General features: G+C 35.4%; 1 protein-coding gene and 1 pseudogene; one reads left to right on the plus strand and one right to left on the minus strand.

The window, feature by feature from the left end:
• Erich1 (glutamate-rich 1) overlaps nt 1–18,940 on the plus strand; it is a gene marked incomplete at its 5' end in the record, with an annotated part of 52,793,804 nt that overhangs the window by 11,474,864 nt on the left and 41,300,000 nt on the right.
• Nucleotides 1,370–17,871, minus strand: LOC148000540 (rho GTPase-activating protein 20-like; annotated as a pseudogene).

Consider the following 18,940-nt stretch of genomic DNA (forward strand, 5'->3'; position numbering starts at 1 on the left):
TAGCGAAAATCTCTATAGCTCAGGGAACATTGTAGAAGAAGGATTACACAGACTTTAAGAGCCACCATACTTGAAAGTCTGTTTTCAAATTTCCTGTGATAAAAATGAGTACAAAAACACAATGTTAGCAATATCAATGCACTAGTAAAACTAGAAAAAATTCATGTGTCAAAAGTTATAGGAATCTAAAGATGACTGTCAGAAGGTTAATTTTTACAGAAATGACCTGCATATGGATTGTCTAATACACACTGTACACCATGGAAACTAAATCACAAACACAAGAAAATGGACTCAAGTTGTATCCATATTTTTAGGATACAAATATACATAAATAAACACATATATGAAATATTGATGAGTTTGAGATTGAAGGGAGAAAAGTCAGCCTATAGTACTATAATTCAATTTTTAATAATGCATAGGTGGAATACCTGTGTGGGGGGAAGGGGAGGAAATGGGGGCTTATTGACAGGAAACCAGGACGGGGAATAACCTTTGAAATGTAAGTAAAGAAATATATCTAATAAAAAAATTTTAAAAATTTAAAATAATAGTAATAAATGAAAACATTTTGAATATATTATAATTGGGAGTTCAGGAGGGACCAAGAAAGAGTAAATATGGAAATTATCAATTATATTACTGGAGGTTTTCTCTAAGATTTCCATATCTCAAAATTGTATTACAGACCATTTCCACATAGACAATGAATAAAGAATATTTCATGCTGAGGTCTCAGGTTATGCAGAGAGATAAAACAAATATACTGTATGCTTCTGTATATTTCTGAGAGTGTGTGTAAAGCATGTTTATTTACATTTGAAAAGAGCATCCAGTATTGGTCTTTCTCAGTTTTTTTTTTTTTTTGTTTTTTGTTTTTTGTTTTTTTTGGGTTTTTTTTTTTTTTTTTTTTTTTGGCATAAGGTCTCTTTTGATCATTGCTGAACAACATGTCAGGAATATCTGGCCAATAAGCTTCTGTTAACTACTGTCTCCAACTCCCACCTCCATCCAGGTAGAAGCTTCTGGTCTAGAGATGCTTGTGCAACAATACTCAGTTTTGTTTGTGTTCTAAAGTATGTTTCGATGACCCAAATTCATGTCATAAAGCCTGTATCTCAGTTGCTTAAGCACTGATCTTTTCAGGTCATTTTGTATAATCTAACAACCGTGATCCATCTCTAATTTCATCACGTGTGATGATTAAGTTTGATTGGTAATGGAATTTTATTTAGAACTTTGTATGGCACAGAATTCTGGGCACAATTCTGAGGGACTATTTAATGTCAGTTTTGGCTGCACTTTAGAAACTGAAGTGGGAAAGCAAGTAGTATAACTGGGCTGTAGAGGCAGAGACAGAAAAATGTCACTTTCCAAAGACTATGGAGAATCATGAACAAGGCACATTGGAGTGTAAGCAATAACACTTTTATTTATTATAACATTTATTATGATAGCATATGAATGCTGAAGCAGGATGTTGTAATAATTGTTCTGCTATGATTAAGTGGAAGGTAGAAGGGAACATTAAAATAGAATGACCTCATAATGTCTTCAGTCATCTTCTACCACTTATATGTGGTAGTTGTTCTGTTCTGTCCTGTTAAATGAACCATAAAATGTCATTGTTAGACAAACATTCTCAGATGATAGATTCACTTCACTTCAGATAAGAGTAATATTTCGGTATATTTTCTTAACTCTACACAAATAATTACTTGTGTTATCAATGTATAGGAATTTGAGTGGTACTACCATATTAATCAGGTGTGTTTTAGCCTCTTTATCTTTCTTCACGTAGGTTTTGTAGTGGATCCTGTACAATTTAATATTTATGCCAATGCTAAGCATTTGGCAAGATTGTCTCTCGTAGGAAATTAAACAAACATTATTATTTTTGCATTAAAATCAAAAAGCATGTTGACAGTGGTACAGGACTTAAACATGCAGAATCTCTAATGGAGGTATAAATTAAAACATTGTTTCTAAATGATCTTATCAAAAATAATAATTTCATATGCATGAATCCTCTATGACTTAAAGACCATAGGAAGAATGGCAATATTGTGGGATTCTTACAGAGGCTGAATAAAGAGTCTGTCATACTTACATGTGGTATATATAGTACCTAAGTATTTGTGTGTGTGTGTGTGTCTGTTTGTGTGTATACATATAAATTATATATACATATATATAGGTTTGTATATACATATGCATAAATTTAAGTATAATTTAATTAAAGTGTTGGTTAAAAAGTTTTTCCATACTCTAATATCATTTTGTGCCCAAAATTACTCTCATATTTACAAATTTATGAAATAAGTGAATGATGTCATCCTTCCATTCATTTGATTACTAAATAAATCTTGGCTCACCTGTAGGACCTTCCTCCTGAAGAGAAATGGATGAAATTTTTAATTTTTCACCATTATCGCATGTTTTCTTATTGTGGCCATCTAGGAATTCTTTCATAATAGGTGATTTGCCAGAAGAGTTTATTGAATCTGCACAAGTCTTTAAATCCTCAGATCTACTGTCAATACATTTATAAAATATATTATCATTTCCAAATATTTGATGATAGTTGTCGATCATGATTTGTATAATGAACATCTGTAACAACACAAGGCAAAACAAGATTGTCATTTCACATGGTTTACAAATTGAAATTTAAAAATGATATCCAAAACTATGAGGAAAATAACAGTTGCCATAGATAGGAATGCATGATATGAAGTTTCTGAAATGGAGACTCTAAGTTCTCTGCATTTTACCAAAACTTGTCAAAATTTAAGGCATACTGCAAAGAATAGAAGAACTACTAAACCAAAGCAACATTTCAAACCTGATGTGCTGCCAAACACTGTGAGTTAATCTAATGAATGACTGTCGTTCGTTGACATTTTTAGGGGGTAGAAGGATTGGGGGTTTCTGTTGGGATGTTTTGAATGGGATGCCATTCTAGTTCCAGGCATGGCAATACCCTCTTTGTGACAACTTCCTGGTGGCTTAAGTCCCTTGGCCCTCCTGATAGAAGTATGCCATTGCCTATAATTTGGAATTACAAAATGCAGGTGCCCATTTTCAATGTACTTTCTCTGCTACATTTTTGCTTCCCAAGACAAGAGACATCAGGTTTCAGCTTACTGTTTGTTTTTTTTTCCTTTCTGCAGACATGTTCCTCTGTCATGACATTGAAGTGCTATACTCTCTCAGCATTTCTAAGTCCCAAAGAACCACTTACTTGAACAAGTTTCCCTGGTAATATTGTTTTATTTTTTTATTGACTATTTTATTTATTTATATTTCAAACATTATCCCCCTTCACAGTTCACCTCCACAAACCCTGTTTCCTCCCCCTGCCTCTATTACAGTGCTCCCTCCCTCACCTATACACTCTGGCCTCAACACCCTAGCATTCCCTAACCCTGGGTCATCAAGCTTCCTTAGGACTAAGCAGCTTCCCCCCTAGTGATGCCAAATAAGGCCATCCTCTGCTACATATTCAGCTGGAGCCATGGGTTCTCCCATGTGCAATCTTTGTTTAGTGTTTTAGATCCTGGTGTTTTATTAAGGCAAAACAAATGTGTCTGAGAAAAGAAGTTGGTGAGAAAAGGGAGTTTAATGGAGAAAATGCCTCCATCAGATTGACCTAATGTATAGAGAAGTCTAAGGGATATTGTCCTGATTAATCTTGGAATTTGTAGGGCCCAGATCTCCAGGATGGTGCCACCCTTGAGCTATTAGTCAGAAAATGAAAGGTATGAGGTACAAGGCAAGAGGCAGAACTCCTACTTAGCTTGTACTTCAGTTCTTGAATCCAGGTTCCTGCCCTGCTTCAGTTTAGGCCCTGATATTTCTCAGGAGTTAACTAGTAACTCCAAGTATATCATGGAGTGTAACCTGTCTTCCATAAGTTGCTTTTATCAGTGTTTTGTCAGAGCAATCATAGGAAATTATAACACTTCCTAAAGTGAGCAACACTGATTGATAAGTTACTTTTCTTCTGAGATGATGGCTTAGGTTAAGTCAACTCTACTCATCACATATTTCTTACCAGCATGCAGCTAAGTTTATGTTTGAGCAGTCCTGCACAAGATAGTCATATTTTATATGTAGATTGCACAGAATAGTTTTGCTTGTTTGTTTTCATGATTGACCATACAAAAGAATATATTTGAAAAGAACTGCCCATAACAGAATCATTAATAGTTATTAAGAGTGAAAAATGAATTTTGTTGCTTCATTTGGACATGCGCTTTGATACAGGCTTGGATTTTAGGTTTCCAGGAGCTTGGTAATAAGAAATTACCTATAAAAGGTAGGTTTCTAGTCCAAGCCAAGTTGAGTCCTGGGTGAGAATACTATTCATGTGTGTGACATCACTAATTCATCCTTCCTGTGGACTTAATCTCTGGAAACTACTAGTTAAAATGTCCCCTGCTTTCTTTCATTTTTTACTTTTTTGTTGCTTTTTATCCTTTTCAAAATTTATGTCTGTTTTTGAATCTCTTTAAATTTATCATCATGCTCACAAGTAACTCTCATTTTATTTTTCAATCCTTCCAATTATCTCTTGATAACAATCTCCCTCGCAAAACTTCAAAAATTAAAATTAAATAAAGTTTTAAAGTTAAATTAAAAATCAAACAAAAAATTAAAATCCTTTTAAAAAATGCAGTCTGTGAGATGTGGTGTGCTCACTATGTCACTATACTATGTCACAAATTATACCCTTTTGTCCAAACAGGTTTACTTGCAAATGTATATTGAAATAAGTCACTGGCCTGCTTCAAGCCCTCTGGATTTTGCTACACCATCAATACCGGAGCCTCCCATACATGCCTCTCCTTCTATATCCTGGTATCTTGCTGTAGCCTTTAAATCATTGTGATCCTTCACCTTTGAATCTGCAGCACCTCCCCCTTCATATGCTCCAGCAGCAGGATCTAGGCTCCCTACATATATGTAGCAGATGTGCAGCTTAATCGATAGTTATTCCCTTTCCTGGTTTCCAGGCCAAAATCCCCCTGTCCCCTCCCCCTCCCCTTCTACATAGGTGTTCCCCTCCCCCATCCTCCCTCCATTACGGTCCTCCCCCAAACAGTCACATTCACTGGGGGTTCAGTCTTAGCAGGACCAAGGGCTTCCCCTTCCACTGCTGCTCTTACTAGGATATTCATTGCTACCTATGAGGTTGGAGCCCAGGGTCAATCCATGTATAGTCTTTGGGTACTGGCTTAATCCCTTGAAGCTCTGGTTGGTTGGCATTGTTGTTCATATGGGGTCTCGAGCCCCTTCAAGCTCTTCCAGTCCTTTCTCTGATTCCTTCATTGGGAGTCCCCTTCTCAGTTCAGTGGTTTGCTGCTGGCATTCGCCTATGTATTTGCTGTATTCTGGCTGTGTCTCTCAGGTTCCTGTCAGCCTGCACTTCTTTGCTCCATCCACCTTGTCTAATTGGGTGGCTGTATATGTATGGGCCACATGTGGGGCAGGCTCTGAATGGGTGTTCTTTCTGCCTCTATTCTAAACTTTGCCTCCATATTCCCTCTCAAGGGTATTCTTGTTCCCCTTTTAAAGAAGGAGTGAAGATTTCACATTTTGATCATCCGTCTTGAGTTTCACGTGTTCTGTGCATCAAGGGTAATTCAAGCATTTGGGCTAATAGCCACTTATCAATCAGTGCATACCAAGTGTGTTTTTGTGTGATTGGGTTACCTCACACAGGATGATATTTCCCAGTTCCCTCCATTTGCCTATGAATTTCATAAAGTTATTGCTTTTGATAGATGAGTAATATTCCATTGTGTAGATGTACCACATTTTCTGTATCCATTCCTCTGTTGAAGGGCATCTGGGTTCTTTCCAGCTTCTGGCTATTATAAATAAGGCTGCGATGAACATAGTGGAGCACGTGTCTTTTTTATATGTTGGGGCATCTTTTGGGTATATGCCCAAGAGAGGTATAGCTGGATCCTCAGGCAGTTCAATGTCCAATTTTCTGAGAAGCCTCCAGACTGATTTCCAGAATGGTTGTACCAGTTTGCAATCCCACCAACAATGGAGGAGTGTTCCTCTTTCTCTGCATCCTCGCCAGCATCTGCTGTCACCTGAGTTTTTGATCTTAGCCATTCTCACTAGTGTGAGGTGAAATCTCAGGGTTGTTTTGATTTGCATTTCCCTTATGACTAAAGATGTTGAACATTTCTTTAGGTGTTTCTCAGCCATTCGGCATTCCTCAGCTGTGAATTCTTTGTTTAGCTCTGAACCCCATTTTTTAATAGGGTTATTTGTCTCCCTGCGGTCTAACTTCTTGAGTTCTTTGTATATTTTGGATATAAGGCCTCTATCTGTTGTAGGATTGGTAAAGATCTTTTCCCAATCTGTTGGTTGCCGTTTTGTCCTAACCACAGTGTCCTTTGCATTACAGAAGCTTTGCAGTTTTATGAGATCCCATTTGTCGATTCTGGGTCTTAGAACATAAGCCATTGGTGTTTTGTTCAGGAAATTCTCTCCAGTGCCCATGTGTTCGAGATGCTTCCTCACTTTTTCTTCTATTAGTTTGAGTGTATCTGGTTTGATGTGGAGGTCCTTGAGACCTGAGGAACTTAAAACTGCACCTGAATACATTAGTGGTAAAGTAACTGAAAGTATACAAAATAATATACACCACTTTGTCACGTACATACACACACACACACACAAATACGCACACACACATATGAAATATATATATGAAATGTACTTTTATATGACCATTAATTCACTTGATATGAATATTTAATAATATAATAGTCTAATTACTGTAAAACACAAGTATTATATACTCCAAAAATAGGGCTGGAATTAAAAAAAAACAAGCAAAACCTGGATAATCAGGATTTTTTTAAACTTCACTCTAGTCTTCTTTGACTACCATTATATGTGAAGCATACTGTTGGCCAAAATCAATATCTATGAAGAAAGACTGAAATGATCACTTATTTTAAACTACATTAACCATCTTTCCTCCCAAATCTTCCTGAAACAGATCGATATATATTCCACTCCACTCCAGAAGGATGGAGTCCTAGGGTTTCCTTTTACAGAAATGATCTTTCCAAAGTTTTCCTACTTTCTGCATTACAATGAGAATTTTGTTCCCAGAGGCAAAAGTCAGATCCCCTTACCTTTCTTGATACATCACTCCCAAACCATGCGTCCTTTGTAGTCTGATTCCACAAAACATAAGGAGCTATCCGGATAGATAACCTGTTAGTGTCTAAATTATTTGTGGATGAGTCTCTTATTATTACTATTACCAAATGAGATGCTTTAGAAGGATAAAGTTTGCCTGAGGAATCTTCAGTAGAAGTCTAAACAAAGAAAGGGGATAATTTTATTTTAGACCATCTGAAAACTAATGTTAGTTACAAAACTAACTATGAAGAAAACAGGGCAAATGTTTTGTAGACCAACTCATAGTATAACCAGAATTCAAAAGAAGTATAATATACAGCTAGAGTGCTACAAAAATATTTTCTGCGAATCATTTTACTGTATAAAATCATGGGAACATTTTAAAAGTATGAATGATTTTCTATGTAATAGATATTTGACTGGTACCTACAGAAGCCAGAGGAAGCTGTTGGGATATTGGTATTAGAATGAATGAGATTGTTGCAGACTATGTGTGTTCTGTGTATGAAAACATCTAGTGTTATTAAACATCAATCCATCTTCCCAAGCACCATGGAGTGGAGACACATTTAATATCTAATATAGTATAAATCCATGTAATATTCTTGTGACACTCTAGAACATAAGGAGCAGAAAGCACTCTAGTGACCCTACACAATGCGATTATAAAAGCTTCGCTACAGCAAGACAGAGATGCATGGCACCTGGGTAGCAAATGGAGCTCAATGCTCTGTTACACACAAAATCATTCTCTGGAGTATTGCACAGAAAAAAGATTCAAAGAAGTCAAAGCTATACCTGACCTAGAATGTTTGAGGTAGTTATATTTGAGAAAGAAGTATTCATAATAGCTTCATGTTCTAATATAATATATTTAGCATGTGGTATATTCACAGTAACATGGTAATAATACTAGAATGCAAATAATCCACAGGTATTATACACACCTCTTTCTTTTAATTTGTTTCACACAGGAACTAAACCAATACTCTAGGCTGACCTGCACACAAGGTGTTGCATAGGCTGTCTTCTAAACTGTGACAGTTATAAAGAAGAAGACACCCAGGTGTGATTACAGACATGGTTCAACACTCTAGTTTGAGAAATGAACATGTTTAAAAAGTGACAATACATGTCTGTGCTAAGCAAACCTCTTGGCATGGGACATCACTCCAGCTTATAATACTGTAAACACAAGCCTATGTATCTTATAAAAACACTGCTTCTATATTGGTACAGTTCCGCAAGTGCTTTCTGTATCATTACCTTTGGATGGCATTAATTTTTCCAACCAGAGTTCCTTCATCTGGGATGCTAAGCCAATTCTCTTATAAGTCAGAAGTAAATAAACTTCCTTCAATGTTTGCAATGAAGTCCTTTTTTAAAATGAAAATAAAAAAGTAATGGTCAATGTACATTTTAGAAAGAACATGAAAAGCATTTTTGCTTAAAATTAGCAGTTTAGACCAGTGATTCTCAACTTGGGAGTCATAATCCATTAGGGGTTCACATATCATATATCTTCCATGTCAGATATTCTCTCCATTTTTCTTCATAATTCTTACCAATAGCAAAATTTTAATTGTGAGAAAGCAGCAAAATGATGTAATGGTTAGTAATCACCAAACTATAAGGAAATATATTAGTGTTATAGTATTAGGATGGCTGAGAATCATTGGTTGAAAGCATATTACATAAAAGACTCCCAAACTTCTATCTCCCCAGAATCTTGGATCAAATGTGGAACCTATATGCAGGATCTTGTGTTTTCTTCCCTAGGACTAGAATCAATGAAGCAGTGTCCTAGTTGCTATAGCAATGAAATAAACCTATGGTCTGTTCAAATTGCCTCTCCTGACTTCTAGTCCACACTATGACTTGCAATCATAGATCTGCACTCCACTTCCCAGCCCAAAGCTCTCTCTGCCTTGAAAAACACCAGATGCTATGTGGAATATCCAGACAGGAACCTATCATAACTGCCCTCTGAGAGGCTCCACCCAGCAGCTGACTGAAATAGGCTATGTAGAGCCACAGCCAATCATTGGATCTTATGGATCAATCAAGGACTTGTATGGAAGAAATGGGGGAGAGATTCCATGACCTGGAGGAGATAGGAACTCCACAGCAAGAGCTACAGAATCAACTAAGCAGCACCACAGGGAGCTATCAAAGGCTGAATTAACATCTAAAAATCCTGCAGAAGCTGCAGCATGACCTACAGCACAATTTCTAGCAAATGTAAAGCTTAGTATCCTTGTGGGTCCCCCAACATGTGGAACAGGGGCTATCTGTAAGCTGTTGACTGTGAAAACCTGTCCCCACCTGGCCTTAGGGGGAGAAGACGTGCTAAACCTGAAGAGAGTTGATGTGCCTGGGTAGGAAGACAACCCAAGGGTCCCAATTCAGCTCAGGGAAGGAGAGAGACTGTGAGGGCAGAATAGGTAGGGGGCAGCATACAAGACATAAAATGAACAAACAAAAAAAATGTAAAATGATGATGATGATGATGATGATGATGATGATGATGATGATGATGATGATGATGGTGGTGGTGGTGGTGGTGGTGGTGGTGGTTTAAAAATCCACCAAAACAATCAAACTAAAACCAAAGTCCTCTTCTTGGAATAGGCAACTATCAAAAAATGACAACACCCAAAATTAACTCATCCTGACTGCATAATTGTTGAATCTGTACTTTAGGCTCACAGCATAAACCTCTTGTACACATGTACACCTTGCTTACAGACCCAGCAGGAATAGTGGTGAAGCTTACTTATTTTCCATGTGAGAAGATCTCACAGTTTCATGTCTTTTTCTTAAAATTTGTAAATATTCAACTATTTAAATTTAGTTGTAAGCATCAGATTGTTTGAAGAACAGAAACTGTCTTTTGCATGAAATACAACAATGAACTTTGATGTAGTACTAAGGATAGCAAGCCATAAAAATGGAAGAATCATAGGTGCCCTTGTACATGTACATTGCTTTGAATACACATGGCTAACTTCAGTAAGGTCTTAAGTTTCTGGCAGTGAGAATCAGACACACTTGGCAAGCTCAAAGGCCAAGGAAGGATCATTCAGTACCTTTGCCTAATGTTAGTAAGCATAGTTAACCCCAGAGCATTATTTTTACTATTTATGTCTGGGCCATAGCTCCACAGACTTCTGAAAGGTGAAATCAGATCATGGCCCAAGTAAAAATAAAACAATGATATTTGCTCTAGAGTCACTGCAGCTCCCTGGCAAGTTAGGAGTGTTAGTGTGTTAGACAAGTTAAAAGTAGGTTAGGCTAATACTTGAATATTTGACATGGAATTAGAATGGCAATATCTGGTGAAAGTGAGAGTGCTGGATTATTTTTTGATTGAGAAGGAAAATGATTTCTTGTATATACAAGACAGAGGGTAATATTCAACATCGGTAGCCTATTGTAGGTGAGTGTTGGACTTGTCAATTTGAACTGTTATTTGTGAAGGATATTTTTTGGTAAGTATTATTTATACATTCATTTGATAAAGCACATTTTACCACCATTATAACTTGTTCAGCTATTAATTCACAGGGTATGTTCAGAGGTGAAATCAGTGGGAATATTTGTAATGCCCAACTAAAGTCCATCTCATATATGAGGATGTTAACTTCCAACAGAAGCTCTTCACCTGTGTCTTTATGATGAATCTTTGGGTTTGTCAGACTTTTACCTGCCATGCCTCTTATCAAGAGGTCATGTGTCCATAGTTCTAGGAAACAGTCATCATCATGTAATCTTAAGGACAGAAAGCACATGTGCATCTCTAGAGGGATGATTAATGTTGGTGACATGAAAACCTTCCTTACCTTCAAGTCAGATACTATTGCAAGCACGCATTCTTTAATACATTCAATGAGTTGTTCACTGTCAATCCTCTCTCTGAGGCACCAGTGTGAATTTTCAGGTAGAATTTCGAATATGTGATCTGATTCTCATCCTTTCCCTGCAATTATGGATAACATGTCCTGTGGGGGATAAGGATGTAGTATTAGAGATCCACACCTGAAGCACAAATATGTCTTTTATTCTGAACCTGAGCAAGGATAGTTTTGGCTGCACAGCAATAACTGAGAAGAATAAAGTAGTTATTGAACTTTTTTCTGTTTTAGCTTCCAAATACATTTTCTTCCCTAATCAATTTTTCCCCCAATTTGTAACATCATGGTTTTGTTGGACTTCTGTTCCCCAAAGCATTTTGGTGAATGGTCCTCTATCAATATCTTTCTCAAGCCTGGCATCTTAAGTAAATATTGGGACATTTCCCTTCCAGAGATAAACTCACTATTTTACTTACTGTTTGTCCTGGCCTGTATTATGAATCCTAACTTTTGTGTTTTGAAGAAATATTTTTTCACCATATTTCTGAGACTTTTATATCCTTATTCTTTGACTTCTTATTTTCAACTATGTCTACAGATGCTTTCACAAAAACCCAAGCATATTTCTATCATTCTTCCATAATTTACTCTGTAAACATGACTACCATGCATAGGTTTACACCACTTTAAATTGATTACACAAATACAAACAAGGTTACCAGAAAATTCTGCTCTAAAATACCTAAGAAATTAGCAGTAATGCTCATGTGTCTGACAGGATAAATTTGTTCACAAACAGCATAAATTCCTATCACAGCTATAGTGCTAAAAGAGATGTTGGATACTAAAGATATGTTTACAAAGAAGTTTAATAACTCATTTAAAATAGATTAAGCCATATTAGATGGCATTTAAGTATAGTCCACTAGGATAAATGATGTTAATACATATAAAAAACAGTGTGCTCATCTAATTCATTGATAATTTAAAAGAAAAGCCTACAGATATTTTTAAGTATTGAGTAATTTTAGGGGCAATGATATTAAGGGAGATTCCAGAGAAATGTGGAGTCATAAAGAAACTGCAAGACTTTACAGTTGGGTAATTAGTGGGGCACTTCCATAGAATTATTTTCTCCAATATCCTGGTGGGTTTGAATCTTTGATACAGTCAGTGCAAAACATGGGAATGGTATTTCTTCTCTTTTTCTTTCAATTACATTATTCAAAATACGGTAGAACTTATTTCTGTTTTAAAATGATCTTACTCTCATAGATCGGTTATCTAAACATTCCTCAGTTTGATTAAATAGCTTACTGAGAACAAAGGTGCTACAGAAAGCCAAAATGATACTCACATGTATTGGACCAGGCAGCTTTCTGTCGACATAAATGCTTGTAAGATTTTTGCCAAATAAGCATTTCTTTCTTGGTGGTGTTGGATCAGAATATACTCGTAGCTTGGCATATATATATATATATATATATATATATATATATATATATATATATAGAGAGAGAGAGAGAGAGAGAGAGAGAGCCTTTCTGTTTCTCTGCATATAAGAAAGAAGGGAAATCATTTTTGAAACTGAACTCTCTTTAACCTTGTATATCCTTTGCATTTATCACACCAAATCAAAAAGAGATATGTGTTAAAGTACTAGAAGCATAGAAAACATTAAGTAGACACATAATAGTCAAAAGCTAAGTGAACATAGAAATAAAAATACAAAAAGCTATGAATGAAAAAGACAAAGTCACACAACATTAACTACATTAGACTAATACCTGAATTTTCAATGGATATTCTAAAATATAGTGGGCCTGCATCGACGTTCTCCATGCTTTCAAAGAATACAGATACTAGCCTAGACTTTATTACTGAGCAAAAGCATCATTCATATCAACAAGAGAGGAGAAACATTACATAGTTTAAACACCACTAAGCCATTTCTCATCATCAATCTTGGTCTACAAAAGGCAAACAGCAGGCTGAAGATAACATACATATACACAAGAGGACAGAAATGATAAATAACCCTGTAGTCATTCAAAAAAGAGGGGGAAAAGTATGTGTCAACAAAAAAATAACAAAGACCAATAAATACTGCTCATTAATAACTCTAAGTATTAACTGTCTCACACCAATAATATACAGACTATCAGTTTGGGTCAGAAAGCAGGTTTCATCTATCTCCTGCATCCAAAAAATACACTTGTTTTAGATAAAATCGCACACTCGTGTTTACGATGCAATTGCCTATCTTTCTTTGTCTAGGTTTCAGGGCCCATTTAGTTTTCCATGTTCATTGGTGTTGCCTTGTTCAGTTAATGTTTAGGAAGTGATGTTGGTGAGGCTTTACAGGTGAGGTCAAGGGAACATGGCAGAAGACTGGGAGGCAAGAAGTTTAAAAAAAATCACTTCTACAATATTGTTTCTCCTAATAACATCAAGAGTGTTATAAATTTTATCAAGCTTTCAAAGGATAGAATTAAAATGTTACTACAGGATGGTCTAGAATTTTTACTGTTTAAATCTCACTGATTCATGAACATGTAGGAATCTTTCCATTATCTGATATCTGTTCAATTTATAAGACATTTTGTTTTGTTTTCGGTTGAATTTTTTTTCATTTTTTTCTTTTGTTTTTGGTTTTTTTTTTTTAATCATAAAAGCCTTTTATTTCTCGGTTAGAATTTTCCCAAGAAACTTAATACTTTTAAAAGTTACTGTTAATGACATGTTTTCATTGATTTACTTTTCAGTAATTCAGTGATTTTTACAAAGAAGGAGTACTCACTTTGTGTGTTAATTTTGTATGTTGCTACTTTTGAAAGAATTTACAAGATATCTGATTATTCTTATGTTATATTTAGGCTCAATTATGTTTACTATCATATGATTTTCAGAAAGACATACTTTGAATTCTTCATTTCTAATATATGTCCCCTTGGTCACATGCAGTTTTAATATTATCTTAATTGTTTACATATGCTGTGTATGAAACAAGAGTAAATTGAGTATGACCAAAGATCAGCAAAGGAAGCCATTGGTACCATAATATTTCATAAATAACTTGATGAGGGGCAGCACACACTATAAGGAAATTCTAGGTGATAGAATCATTATCATCCTTGCAGACATAAGGCACTCACTGTTAAATATTCTTCAATTAACTCAATATGGTAAGCATTCTTATTGCTAGAAATTTCAACTTTTGATGTTTTGTCAATTAAGGCTAATTGTAGATGTGGAAAGAAGAAAACTAAAGTAATCAAAAAGAAGGAATTGTATATTTATATAACATTTATATCATATTACTTTAGGAAAATGAATTTATCTTGTCAGAGAGGAGTGAAAATGTGTGACTTGGACAAGTCAAAGGACCCACACGGATGATCCTAAAGAGAAATAACAAGATAGCAAATGTTGAACTTTAAAAGCATACTTAGGAATAACTTTTTTTTTCTGAGAAACCAAATGAAAGACCCAGAACCATGTTCAATTCTATGGTAAAGAAAATACATTTAAGTCTAATCAAAGAACAGTTGTTTTGAATTGAGCTGTTACTGTCACTTATTGAACCTATTCTGCTATCTTGCCATACTGGTTATCATCGTACTTTATAGGTATTACAGATGGGTACAACTATCAATTGCTTCCCTAATGTGTCAACTTGCCTACTGTTTTATCTACCTTAGAACTTTGACTTAAACCTAGAGGCTTCTAAGACATATCCAGGTAGATTGCTGAGATTCCTTGTAAGATTATTTGGCAACTGGCACTCAAGCCACCAACCTTGAGAGAAATCCAAGTGCTACCTGACAAATCCATATTTTGGGGGAAAGCCACAGGAAATACTTTAACAATTGGTAGAATTTCTCTCACCAGGATTGAAATCATGGCTGGAGCTAGAAATCTAGTCTGATTTATGTAGCTAGTTTGGTCATAAACTTTAAAATTGATGACATTAATTTAATAAATTAGCAACGTTCCTTACAGCATTTAAATATTAGTCTTATATGTACCAACAAGTGGGGCCATCATCCTACATCAAAGAAGCCTCTTCGTATAGAAAATGGAAACCATTACAGAAAACAAAAACTTGGACACAATGAAGAGATAATTGCATTATGAAAAATCCAGCACCAGTGAATACATGTACATAAGAGCTAAATGCTCTATAGCTCAGGGACCATTGCAGAAAAGGGCTTACAAATACTGTAAGACCCAGCATACTTGAAAGTCTGTTTTGAAATTGCCTCCCATAAAAATAGGTGCAAAATCACAATAATAGCAACGTCAATGCAGTGTTAAGGTAAGGCAATGGTCAAACTTTCACTTGTCAAAAGTTATAGGCAGCTAATTATGACTGACAGAATATTAATTTTTCTAGAAATGACCTGCATATGGATTGTCTAATACACACTGTATATCATGGAAACCATATTCACAAACAGAACAAAATGATCTCAAGTAATATTCATATTTGTAAAGATATAAACATATATATGTATAAACATGTACAAAACAATATTTAAATGAGTATGAAAATGCAGTGACTGTGATGGACTTAAGGGAGAAAAGTCAGGCTACAGTGCTATAATTCAATTTTTGATAAAAATTTAAAATACTAGTAATAAATGAAAACATTGTAAACTTATAGTAATGGGAGTTCAGGAAAGACCAAGAACAGTAAATATGGAAATTATCAATTTCTTTACTGGAGGTTTTCTCTAAGATTTCCATTTCTCAAATTTGTATTACAGACACTTTTGAGATAGACAAACCATGAATAAAGAATATTTAATGTTGAGGCCTCAGGTGATGAAGAGAGATACAACAAATATGCTGTATGCTTCTGTGCATTTCTCAGTGTACGTAATGCATGCGTGTGTGTGTGTGTGTGTAAAGCACGTGCAGATCACATTACTGGTGATATATATTTAGATCTTAATTAGAGCTTTGAGCTTATTAACACATGAGGAGCCTCCAGTATTGGTCTTTCTCTCTGTCTCTTTTTTTTCGGGGGGGGGTCTCTTTTGATCATTACTGAACAATATGTCAGAAATATCTGTCCAATAAGCTTCTGTTACTGTCTCTGACTGCCATCATTATTCAGGTAGAAACTTCTCGTTTAGAGATGATTGTGCTACAATGCCTAGTTTTGTTTGCTTTTTCATGTATGTTTTGATGACCCGAATTCATGTTACAAAGTCTAAATCTCAATTGCTTTAGACACTGGATTATCTTTTCAGGTAATTTTTTATATTTTTAAACCATGATCCACCTCTAAGTTCATCATGTGTGATGATTAATTTTGATTGTTAATGGAATTTTATTTATAACTTCCTATGGCACGTGATTCTATGCAGAATTCTTTTTTTTTTTTTTTTTTTTTTTGGAGCTGGGGACCCTACCCAGGGCCTTGCGCTTGCTAGGCAAGTGCTCTACCACTGAGCCAAATCCCCAACCCCCTCTATGCAGAATTCTGAGGGATTATTCAGTGTCATTAGCTTCTGGCCACACATTGGTAACTGAGGTGGGAAAACTAGTACTATAACTGGGCTGTAGAGGCAGAGACTGAAAATTTTTCCAAAGACTGTGTAGGACCATGAACAAGGCACACTGGAGTGTAAGCAATAACCCAATTTAGTAACATTTGTTATAATAACAAACAATATGAAATATGCAGCATAAAATAAGTACAATGAGTGAAAATTATTTGTAACTAATACGGTGAAATATAAAACTAACATAGGATCTTGGAATGATTCTTCTAATATGACTAAATGGGAGGTAGAAGGGAACATTAAAATACAATGACCTTAGACCTTCTTAATTCATCCACTATCACTTATATGTGGTAGCTGCTCTGTTTTGTCCTGCTAAATGAAACATAAAATGTCAATATCAGACAAATATTCTCAGATGATAGATTCACATCACTTAAAATAAGGGTAATATTTGGGTATATTTTCTTAACTCTATAGAAAGAATTCGTTCAGTTAAAATGTATTTGAATTTGTGTGCTACCACCTGATAATCAGGTGAGTTTAACCTCTTTATCATACCTCTCATAGGTTTTGTAATGGATCCTGTGCAAATATTTTTACCAATGATAAGATTTTGACAAATATTGTTTCTCATAGGAAATTAAACAAACATTAATATTTTCGTGCTACGAAACCAAAGCATGTTGACAGTGGTGCAGGGCTTAATCTTGCAGAATGTTTAATCAATTTTTAAATCAAATCATTGTTTCTAAATGATCTTATCAAAAATAATAATTTCATAGGCAAGGAATTCTCTAACTTAAGAACCATGGGAAGAAAGGGGGGAAAATATAGCAGACAATATTGGTGGATTCTCTAAATAAAGAATGTGTCATACATACCTGAATGTATCCAGATGTATTTCAGTATATGAGTATATATATATATATATGTGTGTGTATATAAATATATACATATATATATGATGTTTAAACACTTTTCCCATACTCTAATAATCATTTTGTGTCCCAAAGCTTCTCTGATATACACAAATTTATGACATCATGAAATGATTTGATCAAATGATTCCATTCATTTGATGAATAGATAAATCTTGTCTTACCTGTAGGACCTTCTTCCTGCAGTGCAGCATATGAAATATTAAATTTTTCATCAATATCACTGGTTTTCCAGTTGTGTCCAGCTATGGCTTTTGTCATAATAGGAGATTTTCCAGAATAATTTATTGATTCTTTGTATGTCTTTAAGTTTTCAGACCTTTTGTCAATGTGTTTACTAAATATATCATTTCCAAATATTTGATCATAGTTGTCAATCATGATTTGTATAAGAGACTTCTGTAACACCACAAGGCAAAAACAAGATTGTCATTTCACATAGTTTACAAAATAAATTTAAAAATAAAAGAAATACCAGGAGGAAAATTACAGATAAGAACCCATGAAATGAAGTCTCTAAGTCTTTTGCATCTTTACATAACTTGTTAAAATTTCATGCATATTGCAAAGAACAGAACTACTTAACCAAAGCAACATTTCAGAACTGATATGCTGCAAAAAACTGTGAGTGTACCAAATTAATGACTGTTGTGTGTTAATTTTTTGTGTGTGGGTGGGGGTAGCTGTTTATTGTGATGTTTTGAATGGGATGCCTCTCTAGTTCCAGGCATCGCAATACCCTCTCGTTGACAATTTTCTGGTGCCTTGGTCTGCCTGGTGAAGAGTGCCACTGCTTAGAATTTGTAGTTACAAAAGGTAGGTGCCCATTTTCAATGTACTTTCTCTGCTACATTTTTGCTTCCCAAGATAAGAACCATCAGGTCTCAGCTTCCTGTTTGTTTTTTCTTCTTTTCTGCAGTCGTGCTCCTCTGTCATGACACCGAAGTGCTATACTTGCTCAGCATTTGTAGGTCCCAAATAACCACCTACTTCAATAAGTTTCTCTGGTCATGTTGTTTTATTTTTTATTGTTCATTTACATTTCAAACATTATCCCCCTGCCCAGATCCCTTCCACAAATCCTATATCTCCTCCCCTGCCTCTATTGCAGTTTTCTCTCACTTGACCACACACTCCTGCCTCAACAACCTAGCATTTACCTACCCTAGGCCATCAAGCCCCTCAGGACTAAGCCGCTCCCCTCCTAGTGATGCCAAATAAGACAATCCTCTGCTACATATCCAGCTGGAGCCATGGTTCCCCCATGTGCACTCTTTGGTTGGTCTTTTAAATCCTGATGTTTTATTAAGGCAATAGAAATGTGACTGAGAGAAGTTGGTGAGAAGAAGGAGTCTTAATTGAGAAAATGCCTCCATCAGATGGACCTATTGTATAGTGAAGCCTAAGGGATATTGTCCTGATTAACCTTGGAATTTGTAGGGCCCAGATC

This window comes from Rattus norvegicus, chromosome 16 (genome assembly GCF_021556685.1).
Source record: "Rattus norvegicus strain SHRSP/BbbUtx chromosome 16, alternate assembly SHRSP_T2T, whole genome shotgun sequence".
Lineage (NCBI taxonomy): Eukaryota > Metazoa > Chordata > Mammalia > Rodentia > Muridae > Rattus > Rattus norvegicus.